The sequence below is a fragment of the Trachemys scripta genome, chromosome 5 (assembly GCF_013100865.1).
Source record: "Trachemys scripta elegans isolate TJP31775 chromosome 5, CAS_Tse_1.0, whole genome shotgun sequence".
Lineage (NCBI taxonomy): Eukaryota > Metazoa > Chordata > Testudines > Emydidae > Trachemys > Trachemys scripta.
Window position 1 is genome coordinate 67,810,749 of NC_048302.1, and position 12,227 is coordinate 67,822,975.

Genomic DNA, 12,227 nt, shown 5'->3' on the forward strand with positions numbered 1-12,227 from the left:
GTTACTTATTACCTTAAGCAAATTGATTGCTTAATTATTTGCTCCATTATATTTCTGGGTACTGAAGTTAAGCTGACTGGTCTGTAATTGCCCGGATTGTCCTTATTTCCATTTTTATAGCTAGGCATTATATTTGCCCTTTTCTAGTCTTCTGGAATCTCTCCTGTCTTCCATGACTTTTCAAAGATAATTGCTAATAGTTCAGATATCTCATCAGTCAGCTCCTTGAGTATTCTAGGATGCATTTCATTAGGCCCTGGTGACTTGAAGACATCTAACTTGTCTTTGTAATTTTTAACTTGTTCTTTCCCTATTTTAGCCTCTGATCCTATCTCATTTTCACTGGCATTCACTATGTTAGACGTCCAAGCACTATTAACCTTCTTGGTGAAAACCAAAACAAAGAATATTCATCTACTCCACAAAACATTTTGACTCCATATATGTGGTCTTTTATGTATATGTCTTTAGACCGTGGGCCCACCTCCTGTTTACAGGAAAAACTCCTTTTGACTTGACAGTCAAATTTTGCCTGAGTATGGCATGGAGGACTGCACCCTGCACCAAGCCTTCTGAACGGGGACCACCCACTATTTAGCACCATCTACTCACTATTCTGTCTAACTGAAAAATGATACCACACAGAGAGATTGGTGTACATCTATAAAGTTTAGCATCATGGAGCTAAAAGAATACATTTCACTGAGTATTTGTTTAAAGTGGAATAAATGTAAAATTAAAAAGATGATATACAGTAATGAATAATACAGTATGACCTCAGAGATACAAACACTAGAGTTACGAACTGACCAGTCAACCACACACCTCATTTGGAACCAGAAGTATGCAATCAGGCAGCAGAGACAAAACAAACAACGAACCAACCCCCCCCCCCCAAAACAAATACTGTATAGTCAGTACTGTGTTAAACGTAAGCTACTTAAAAATAAAGGGAAAGTTTAAAAAAGATTTTAAAAGGTAAGGAAACTTTCTGTGCTTGTTTCATTAAAATTAAGATGGTTAAAAGCTGCATTTTTCTTTTTCATAGTAAAGTTCAAAGCTGTATTAAGTCAATGTTCAGTTGTAAACTTTTGAAAGAATAACCATAAGGTTTTGTTCAGTTACAAACTTTTCAGAGTTATAAACAACCTCCATTCCTGAGGTGTTTGTAACTCTGAGGTTCTACTGTAGTTTACAAATATTCCATTATGGAAAGAAGTAGTACCAAATACAGCATTGCCTGCTTGCAGATTCAAGAAACATATAACACCACGGTGTAATCTAAAAGGGAAAAAAAAACGGTTTCAAATAAATAAACGGTACTAATAAACTTCATATAAATAATTATCTGGACTTTTTCACAAATATAAGGTAGAAAATCAAGTGGGTCAAATAAATGTTGCATCTAGTCAACTTCAGCAAGCTTGGCAGCCTATGCATGCCAACTAGATGAGTTTGCAGAGTACCTATTGCTCTCTTAAACAAACTGCACTGAAAACAAACCAGGATATTAGGCATCATTGTCTAATATCGTAAATAACGTCAGCCCTGACCTTCCAAAACAAAAGGCCCCTCTGTACACCCCGGGCGGGATCTGCCTTGTACAGCGCTGAGGATGCTGCTAAACGCAACTTTAAAGAGTGAGCCACCGTGGCCCACTAATCGCAGCCCCTCTTTCAGCAAAGGCACGGGAGAGGCGAGCCCCGCCTGCTCCATGTGAGGAGCAGCAGCTGAGAATGGGCAGCGGCCGGCTCAGTTTGTGCCCAGCATCCCTCATCGCCAGCCCGAGCTCAGGCGAGCGGTCCTGGCACCCCCGCCTCAGTCAGAGACAGGTGCGGGCATCCCCTCCCCGAGCGCCCCACGGCTCAGCCCCCGGCACAGGTCCTGCCTCTCTCAGCTGCGCTCTGTCTCCCGCCTCGCGCCCACTCCTTACACTTCTTTCTCCCCGCGACAAGCGGCTGAGGACGCGGCGAGCCCGGGCAGGGCGAACGAGCGCTCTTTATAGCCACTGCTGTCGCCGCCCCCGCCGAGCTGCCGCGGCCTTTGCTCCGACTCCTCTGGAAAGCACTCGGTCCGCTGACGCCGCTCCCTGCAGCTGCAGGCGCCCGCCCCGCCCTGGGGAAGACAGCGAGACAAAGCCCGCACGAGCCCCCAATTCCCCCAGCCTTGGGCAGACTCTGAACTCAGACCCAGGGCTGAGATGCTGAGCCGCTCTCCCTTTCTTTACCACAGCAGGTGGAATCAGAACCGGATCCCCGGGACCTGCGGGGGCGTCAAAACTTGGACCAAAATTGTGCCTTATGGTTCTGTTTCTATAATATGCCCAAACAAAACACCAGAGCCCAATATTATCCGAAGTCTTGGTCCGCAGTGCTGAGCCTCATGGACCAACCTATAGATTTCATGAAGTGAGTGAGTATGGTGCGTGTAAATGGCTATGTGGATTAGATAGTAGGCCTGTATGTTGCAGCTATTCCTCCACATTTCTATAATAGGCCAAACCAAACCACTGAATCCTGATTTCAGGGTGTTTCTGGTTCAGAATCTGAATTTTACAGCTCCAGACCATGTCTACCTGCCGACATTTGAGATAGGGAAATGGTGACAATTGGGGAGAAAAAACAAGAGCATGTATTTTTAATGTCATTGAAAGAGAAGACAAGCTTTCTGAAGAAAAGAGTTTAAAAAAGTATTTTTGTAACTCATATTGATTGTCACGCCTAAATACAGTAGCAACATTTAGCATATATGATTTAAGAATTGTGGGGAAATTGCATGTCATGGAGGAACACTCTCTACACCTAAACTTTCTAAGTAATGCATGGTCTCACAGCTCCCAAGAAAAGGAAAAGAATCATGCAACTAAGGAACATCAGTCTTTCAAGCACTGTTTTGGTGCCAATATAGAGATAGTGTTAGGCTCTACCCATTATGAGTTAGATAGTGTGCCTGCAAGGGGGGCTGTGATACCAGCGAAAGAATGACACTCAGGCTTGAGAGTAAAAAGAAAGGCTTTACTGAAGGAAGAACTTACATTCCAAGCTGCACGGGGAGTCCCAGGGTGCGCAAAGGGGCTGCAGGGAACTCTGACCGTTCAGGACAGCTGGCCAGGCAAGACTCCACTGAAGGGAGTCCGCTGCAATGCTATATCCCCCCGTGCTTATCTCAAGATTACATGGGGTCAACAGCTGGCTACATTCATTGCATTCATAAATCATACATATTATATAAGCTGACTTGTTTACAGGACAAAAAAATGCTGAACTATACTAAACTACATTTTGGCAGGATCTGCCAGACAAGGTTCATTGCACGGCCTTCAACTGCACAGCCTGCATCTTCTGCTCTCATTCAATCACATACTCGGTCCTCCACTTAGCTCCTCGCCAATTTTCCGCAACCTTTCCCCTACAGATAGTGATATCCTTCCACATATTGAATGGAATCTTACACCTATAAGGTACTGTTCAACATGTGGAAGGATATCACGCTATGACCCTATAGAAATAAGGGCCGACTACAAAATTCAGGTCCAGATTGGGGTTCAGATTAAGAATCACCCCAGATCTGGGTGATTTTCAGTAGTAGAGTCTGGTTTTGGACCACCTCTATTACTAGTGCTATTAATTATTCTTCTGTGCCCTAGTAAAGATAGATAAGGACCCTGCCTTGAATAGTTTATAGTTATGTGAGTGAGGATAGCAAACAGTAGAGAAGTAATGAGGGAAGGAAGGACAAAGGTTGTAGCAATTAGATCATGGAATTTCATGGTTTTAGTCCTGCACTCTTCCTGATGGTTCAATTAAAAGTACTTTTATATGATATATTAATTATTATTGACTCATGTGTTGGGATTATTGCCAAAAGGTTAGTCCTTAGGAAAAAATTTATTCCTAGTTGGCAGGTATGCCCGCCTCAAGTCCTCTCCGGGTCCTGCCCAACCAGACTTTTACCTCAAAGGAAGTATTTTCTTAATAAGAATTCTCCCAAGCAGAAGTCTTTTCAGGGTTTCTGAAAACAGCTTTTTCTATGTAATGTAACTTGCAGCCTATAACACAGAGTCTGCAGCTCTATGAAGGCATCCGGAGCCAGAGGGAGTAGTGTTGCAAGTGCCATGAAGCGTTCCTCAGAGATAGTCTGGGAGAATACCGGAGGAGCCCCCCCGACGACCTGGGACCAGGATGCTGACCGCTGCCCCGCTGGGAGGGATGCCGCCGGAGGAGCCCCCCCAACGACTTGGGACCAGGTTGCTGATCGCTGCCCTGCTGGGGGGGATGCCGCCGGAGGAGCCCCCCGACGACCTGGGACCAGGATGCTGATCGCTGCCCCGCTGGGAGGGATGCTGCTGGAGGAGCCCCCCCCTCCCCCGACAACCCGGGACCAGGTTGCTGACCGCCGCCCTGCTGCTTCAGAGAAGGATACTCCAGAAGGAACCACCTCCTCAACCCCAGACCCGGAAACCACTTACCACCAGGCTATCCGGAGGAGAGCCGCTCAAAGGGGAATGCATTCCAGAGCCCTGGATCTCGATGCCGCATGCTGTCCTTCCGGGCAAAGAGACATCATGGCCAGTGAGTCCAGCACCCCCCCAAGAGCGACTTCACCTCCTCAAGCTTCTCTACCAGAACCAGAGGAATCACCTGCCAAGTCGGCAGGCACAACAGAGGTCCACCCCACAGAGGGTGAGGCAGGGGAAGACAACTGCATCTACCTCCAGTACCCGCTCCCTACAGGTCTCCTCCTCTGCCCCTTCTGCCTCCCTGTCCATGGAGTCCAGACCCTCGGGGCCCTCAGCAAACACGTTCGTAAAACCTACAACAAACAGATTGCTTTCCGGTGTAGCCGCTGCAATGCACCATTCGAGACTCAAAAGAAATGCAAGTCCCATCACGCCACATGCAAAGGACCCTTCACAACCACGAAGGTGAACCCCACTGACATCCTGTGGGTTCCAACCCCAAACCCCACCGATGGTCTGGCTTCAGCACCCCAGCCAGCATCCCCAGAGTCACAGCAAGTAAGGGGGGGAAGCGCAACCCCCGTCTCGAAGACTGGCGATGCCACCAAAAGGACCACTCCCGCCTCCAGAATCCCCACGCTGGACCCTGCTGTGAGGGGGATCACTGCCACCTCCCAGGTCAACGACCTCACCAGATGCCTCAGCAACCTCATAAAAACCATCCGGCACAACACGGATACGAGACGGTGCAGCGCTCCCCCACAGGTCACCTCATGCCGCCCTGCCGTAGGAGCAACTAGCATCGTCCCCCAGACCGCACGGTGAGACCCAGCCAGCGGAGGAGCCTCCCGCAGCCCCCGGATCCCACGGCCGGACCCTGCCCCCGGGAGACCCAACACCTCCTCCAAGATTACCCAATGAGCCTCCGACCGCCAAAAACCCCAGGCCCCACCGAAGACCCCCCAGCCGGATACCACCCTCAGAAGAACCAGAACCATCCCCAGTGCTTCCAAACATGACCGCGCCCCCACAAAGCCCAACACTGGTGTTTCCAGAACTCCATTCCCTCCCGGAAGATCCAGCGCTACCTCGGAGACACCGAGAGCTGCCCCCCGCACCGCACCAGGACCCCCACCTCAAGACCCACCTGAACACTGCCCCCCAGTCTGAGGGACAACCAGGCCACAGACTGTCTCCGCAGCACGTGAACCCAGAGAGACAACGCAGCAGGAGGAACGACGGCCGCGAGTGAGGGTCCCCATGCCGTGGCAATCCGCCTGGATGGAGGAGCTGGCAAAGGCTGAGGACTTCGAGACCTTCGACACCCTGATGGACAGACTGACCGCAGAACTGTCTGCGGAAATTACAGCCAGAAGGAGGGAACCCCAGGAGGTCTCATGGGCCTGTGACGTTATTGACATAAACTGGGACCGTATAGATCATTGTTGCAACCAAGGTCCTGTAGTGGCACCCAAATCTTGTATAAAGGGGGTCAAATGGGGTGTCTAGGACAAGGTTGTGGTTTACTGGTTATGATTATGCTGTCTATATGTGTGTATCAGTTTTGTAGTCGAAGTTATGAATATTGGCTCTATACTGTCTGTATGGCAAACTTATGCTATGCTTCTGGGTGACATCCCAGACAAGCTGAGATTAGCTCTGCCTAGCCTGCTTGATGGCCCATTAAGGACCATCAGCTATACAATGGACCCATTGAGAGAAGGCAGATACGCCTTGTAACTCAGCAAAGTATGCAGGGACTGGCCCATGTGACTCCAGACTCCATTTTGCTGTAATTTTCCACAGTAAGAACAAAGAGGTGTTCTTACACCTGGAAAAGACTATATAAGGCTGATGCCTCATCTCCATCTTGTCTTCAGTCCTGCTTCTTACCTCTGGAGGAACTTTGCTACAAACTGAAGCTCTGAACAAAGGACTGAGGACCCATCCCAGCTGGGGATGTATTCCAGAGACTTGATTTGAACCTGCAGTTTATTCCATCGCTGCTGCAAGCCTGAACCAAGAACTTTGCCATTACTGTATGTAATTGATTCCATTTAACCAATTCTAACTCTCATCTCTATCTTTTTCCTTTTATGAATAAACCTTCAGATTTAGATTCTAAAGGATTGGCAGCAGCGTGATTTGTGGGTAAGATCTGACTTGTATATTGACCTGGGTCTGGGGCTTGGTCCTTTGGGATCATGAGAACCTTTTTCTTTTACTGGGGTATTGGTTTTCATAACCATTTGTCCCCATAACGTGTGGCACTGGTGGTAATACTGGGAAACTGGAGTGTCTAAGGAGATTGCTTGTGAGACTCGCAGTTAGCCAGTGGGATGAGACCGAAGTCTTAGTCTGGCTGGTTTGGTTTGCCTTAGAGGTGGAAAAACCCCAGCCTTGGGCTGTAATTGCCCTGTTTTAGCAATTTGTCCTGAGTTGGCACTCTCAGTTGGGTTCCGCCAGAACCGCATTGTCACAGGGCCACGCGCAGATTCCCTCTGCCAACCCATAACAACACTGCCAGAGAAGGCAGGAGAGGGGACGTTGGCCGCCGCTACAATCCGGCGGCTGCATCCTGTATTCAGAAACTATACAGGACGAACCGGACGAAAGCCATGAGGGAGATCCTCGACGGGGCCTCCTCCTACTGTGCCATCCAGCCTGAGAGACTCTACTCCTACTTCAAGGATGTGTTCGACCACGAGGCCCAGACCAACTTGCAACGCCCAGAGTGCCTTCTCCCGCTACCCCAGATCGACCTCACAGATAAACTGGAGCGAGATTTTTTCCCACAGGAGGTGCAGGCGAGACTGACGAGGACCAAAAATACCGCCCCTGGAAAAGATGGTATCCGCTACCACCTTCTGAAGAAGCGAGACACCGGCTGCCTGATGCTCGCTGCCATCTTCACCAAATGCAAGTAGTTTCATCATGTTCCCTGCTCCTGGAAAAAGTCCATGACCGTGCTCATCCACAAAAAAGGCGAGCGAGACGACCCTGGCAACTGGAGGCCCATCTCCCTCTGCTCCACTATCTACAAGCTGTATGCCAGCTGCCTCGCGGCAAGGATCACAGACTGGTCAGTGTGCGGGGGTGCTGTCAGCTCAATACAGAAGGGTTTCATGTCCTGCGAGGGATGCTACGAGCACAACTTCCTCCTTCAGACCACCATCCAGGAAGCCAGGAGGTCCAAGAGGCAGTGCACCGTAGCATGGCTTGACCTGACCAACGCCTTCAGGTCCATACCCCACCATCACATCTTTGCCACCCTGGGAGAGTTCGGGATGCCAGAAACCTTCATCCGGAACCTCTGGGACCTCTACAAGGACTGCTCCACCACCATCCGCGCCACGGACGGAGAGATGGACGCCATCCCCATCCGCGACGGTGTGAAACAAGGGTGCCCCCTCAGCCCCATCATTTTCAACCTGGCCATGGACCTGCTCATCCGAGCCATCTCCAGCAGCCCGACCAGCTCCGACCTGCACGGCAAGAAAATTAGCATTCTGGCCTACGCGGATGATCTGGCCCTGGTCGCTGACAACTCGGAAAGCCTCCAGCAAATGCTCGACGTCACCAGCCAAGCCGCCGAGTGGATTGGCCTCCGCTTCAACCCCAACAAGTGCGCTTCCTACCACATCGACGGTAGCGACAGGGCACTGGTCCGGCCATCACGATTTCTGGTCCAGGGCGAGCCCATGGCCTCCCTCGAAGAGGGAGAAGTATACCAACATCTCGGCACACCCACAGGAGTCCGCGTCCAACAGACCCCCGAAGACACCATCGCGGAGATCCTGCGAGACGCGGCCCAAATCGACTCCTCCCTGCTTGCCCCCTGGCAAAAGATCAACAGCCTCAATACCTTCCTGGTACCCCGTATCTCCTTTGTCCTCAAGGGATCGGCCGTAGCCACGGTGCCCCTGAACAAGGCCGACAGCACCATCAGGCAGCTGGTGAAGAAGTGGCCCTACTTTCTCCAGAGGGCCAGCACGGACATCATCTACATTTCCCACAGGCAGAGCGGCGCCAACGTACCTCGGATGGGTGACCTGTGCGAAGTGGCGGTGATGACCCACGCCTTCCGCCTCCTGACGTGCCCAGACCCGACAGTGAGGAGCATCGCGCAAAAGGAAGCCGTACGGGCCGTGGTCAGGAAACGCATCGCCAGGGCCCCCTCTGAGCAGGACATCGCCACCTACCTCAGCGGCTCCCTGGAGGCTGAGTTCGGAAGAGAGGGGAGAGACCTGTCCTCTCTCTGATCCCGCGCCCGCAATGCCTCAAGACACCTGGGTAAGAGGATCGGCTGCTGCTGGAAGTGGTGCGAGGAGCGCCGGGAGCTGGGAATACTGGTGCCGTGCTTAAAGACCCCAGACCACACCATCGTCACCCCGACCGCTATGCTGGAAAGGACGCTGAAGGACACCATCCACTGCCTTTACACCAAGAACCTCAAGCGGAAGCCGGACCAGGGCAAGGTGTTCGAGGTGTCCAGCAAGTAGGACGCCAGCAACCACTTCCTCCCCGGGGGCAGCTTCACCAGGTTTGCGGACTGGCGGTTCGTCCACAGGGCCCGACTCAACTGCGTCCCCCTCAACGGAGCCATCCGTCATGGCAACCAGGACAAGCGCTGCAGGAAGTGCGGCTATGCAAACGAGACCCTGCCCCACATCCTGTATGGATGCAAACAGCACTCCGGAGCCTGACGGCAGCGCCACAACACCATCCAAAACTGGCTGGTGAAAGCCATCCTGCCATCCCTGGGGAAGATCACCCTCGACTCCGTCATCCCTGGGACAGACAGCATATTGCGACCCGACATCGTCGTGACGGATGCAGAAAAGAAGAATGTCCTCATCATAGACGTCACAGTGCCTTTTGAAAACTGTCTACCAGCCCTCCATGAGGCCCGAGCATGGAAGACGTCGAAGTACACCCCGCTGGCTGAGACCCTGAGAGCCCAGGGCTACGAGGTCCAGATACACGCCACGTGGGAGCCCTGGGCTCCTGGGACCTCCACAACAAGCCGGTTCTGAGAGCGTGCGGAGATGATCGATGCTACGCCTGGCTCATGAGACAGCTCATGGTGTCTGACGCCATCAGGTGGTCTAGAGACATTTATACGGAACACATCACAGGACACCGTCAATACCACACTGAGTAACCGAGACCGCCGACCAGGGAAATAACCCAGTTCCTTCCCTGACAGACCAAGGGTACCCCACCCATGTACTTATCCGCTACACCGATACTGACTTGGACTCCTTATTCATTTCATGGGTGGCATACCCGAGCCCACTTATCCACTGACTCTTTAAAAACTCTTGCACCCCAATCTGGGTCTATGCAGGTTATGCAATATGTATGTATCTTTACATCCTTGCAAACGATACCTGTAACCCCCCCATAACCCAAGCCTGACCCCAGATGTACAGTACCTTGCCTCTTAACTCGTGTATATTTCATTTTAAACATTCACTCTAATAAAATTTTTAAATCTCATTGTATTGGGCAAGTTAGTGATAGAAAGGTAAGAGAGGAGTCATTTGATTCGTAAAAATCTACAGAATCATAATTTCAGTGGTGTCACCCTCAGCGGTGTAATAGAGGGACTTGCTGTCCCCTCAGCTCCAGGTCCTCCGGTTGGTGGAAATTTTGATAATACAATGTCATCGAAAATGGGTTGAATTAGGGTTTTTGGATACCTTTGTCCCACGAACACAATGTACCAAATATGGCAAACCTAGAATAATTATGTGTTATATATATTTGAGAAAGTGTTTAAAAATCAACTTTTTAAATTATTCTTTAACTTAGGAATGCATTGCTTACATAAAAACGGATTGATCTGTGGTAATCCTAGGGAAATTAACCTTGATATGTAGGACTGAAAAAATGTGTTCATCAAAGTCATCATTAGTGTCATCTCCACACATCACACTGATCTCACACTCACACATGTCCATATAAGGCAGGCTGTCAAACATTTCCATGGTATTGAGCATTTGGTCTTTGCACACAAGCATTTGATTAGCTGAAGGACTGATATTTCCCATATAACTGGTGTGATTAGTCCGTCCTTCAAGACCCATCCATACTTGATAGAGGAGGGTAGTTTTGGATGCACTCGATCATCCCAGAGCCATTCCATTGCTTGATAATTTGTCCTATTGACAGGAAGTATAAGTGTACCCCTTGTTGATGACAATTTTTCTCCGTTTTTCTGCTTCTTGGAGAACATCCACCAACATAGCTCTGCAAGTATTGTAATACTGGTCTTCAAATGGTGAACTTGGCACATGAATGCCTCCCGTCCATTTATGGCCTCATCAGTGACTGTCTCAATAGTTCAGAGCACCTTCAGATCGAGGAGAGAGTCTTTGAAGGCTGAATCAAATACTATCGCAGGGGTTGGCAACCTATGGCACGCGTGGCAAAGATGGCATGCGAGCCGATTTTTAATGGCACACTGCTGCCTGCCCGAGTCCCGAGGACATGCAGCCAGTGAGGGGCAGAGCCTGCGCTGCCTCAGAGAAGAGCCGCCTCAGCGGCCTGCCTGTGGGCTCTCGCGTCCCCTCACTCAGCAAGGAGCCCGCTCATCTAGCTGCCTTGGTATAGCTGGCCATGGTGGATTGGCGGCGCGCCGAGGGAGCGGGTTCGCTGCCGGACCCGGACCTGACTCCCAGCGGCAGTAAGCGCTGGCTGCTGAGCGTACCCGGGAGGAGGCGCCCGGCCGCGGCCATGGATCAGTACTTGCTGGGAGGAGTGGAGAGCCCTGCAGCCCGGCAGTGCTGAGCGCACAGCAGGTGGTGGCCAGAGAGCCCTGGGACGAGGAGCTTGCATACCGCGGGGTCATGCGCCTCCCGGAGCGGCTCCTCCAGACACAGCCAGAGGGGACTGTCTCGCCGGGGGGCGCTAGTTGCACTCGTGTGGTGCACTGCGGGGCCCCGAGTGGGTGAACCAACTGGGGGCCGCAGGAGTGGGGGAAGCCCTCTGCCGTGACCCCCCACACACAACCCAGCCCTCTGACCTCTGCCCTGAGCCACCCCATACACCCAGCTCCCTGCCCTGAGTCCCCCTCACATACCCCCAGCCCTCTGCCCTGAGCCCTGACCCCCTTTACACACACCCAGCCCTCTGCTTGACTCCTTCACCCCCCCCACAACCCCAGCCCTGACTCTGGCACCCCCACACATACCCAGCCCCCCCTACCATGACACCTGCACCCCCTCACATGCCCCCAGCCCTCTGCCCTGACTCTTGCACCCCCCACATACCCAGCACCTCCATACCCCATGCACCCCCCACATCCCCACCCTCACCCTGAGCACCAAACGGGAGCTCCTGCACACACACACACCCCACATTCCCACCTGCACCCCTCGCACCAAATGGGAGCTGCCCAGGTAATTGCCCCACACCCAAATCTCCTGCCCCAACCCTGAGCCCCCTCCCTCATTCTAGCTCCTGGCCAGACCCTTCATCCCCAGCCCTGTGCTCAATGCACTTCCACCCTCAGCTCAGTGCAGAGAGAGGAAGAGAATGGGCCAGAACCAGGGAGAAGGTAGGTACCCACTGTATGTGGGCAGGACCGGGACCCCCAGACTGGCAGCGGGCTGAGCAGGCCGGCAGCGTAAGATCAACACTTTAATTTGATTTTAAATGAAGTTTCTTTTGAAAACCTTGTTTATTTTACAATACAACAATAGTTTAGATATATAATATATAGACTTATAGAGAGAGACCTTCTAAAAAACATTAAAATGTA

At 51.5% G+C, this 12,227-nt stretch overlaps 1 protein-coding gene across 1 annotated transcript in view; it reads right to left on the minus strand.

Annotated features, from left to right (window-relative positions):
• Window positions 1-2,068, minus strand: part of LOC117878443 (probable ATP-dependent RNA helicase DDX60) — a 75,726-nt gene extending 73,658 nt beyond the window's left edge. Inside the window, exon 1 of the mRNA XM_034772632.1 lies at window positions 1,934-2,068. The gene's annotated coding sequence lies outside the window, so the exon portion shown is untranslated. The remainder of the gene's footprint in view (window positions 1-1,933) is intronic.
• Between the last annotated feature and the right edge of the window lie 10,159 nt (window positions 2,069-12,227).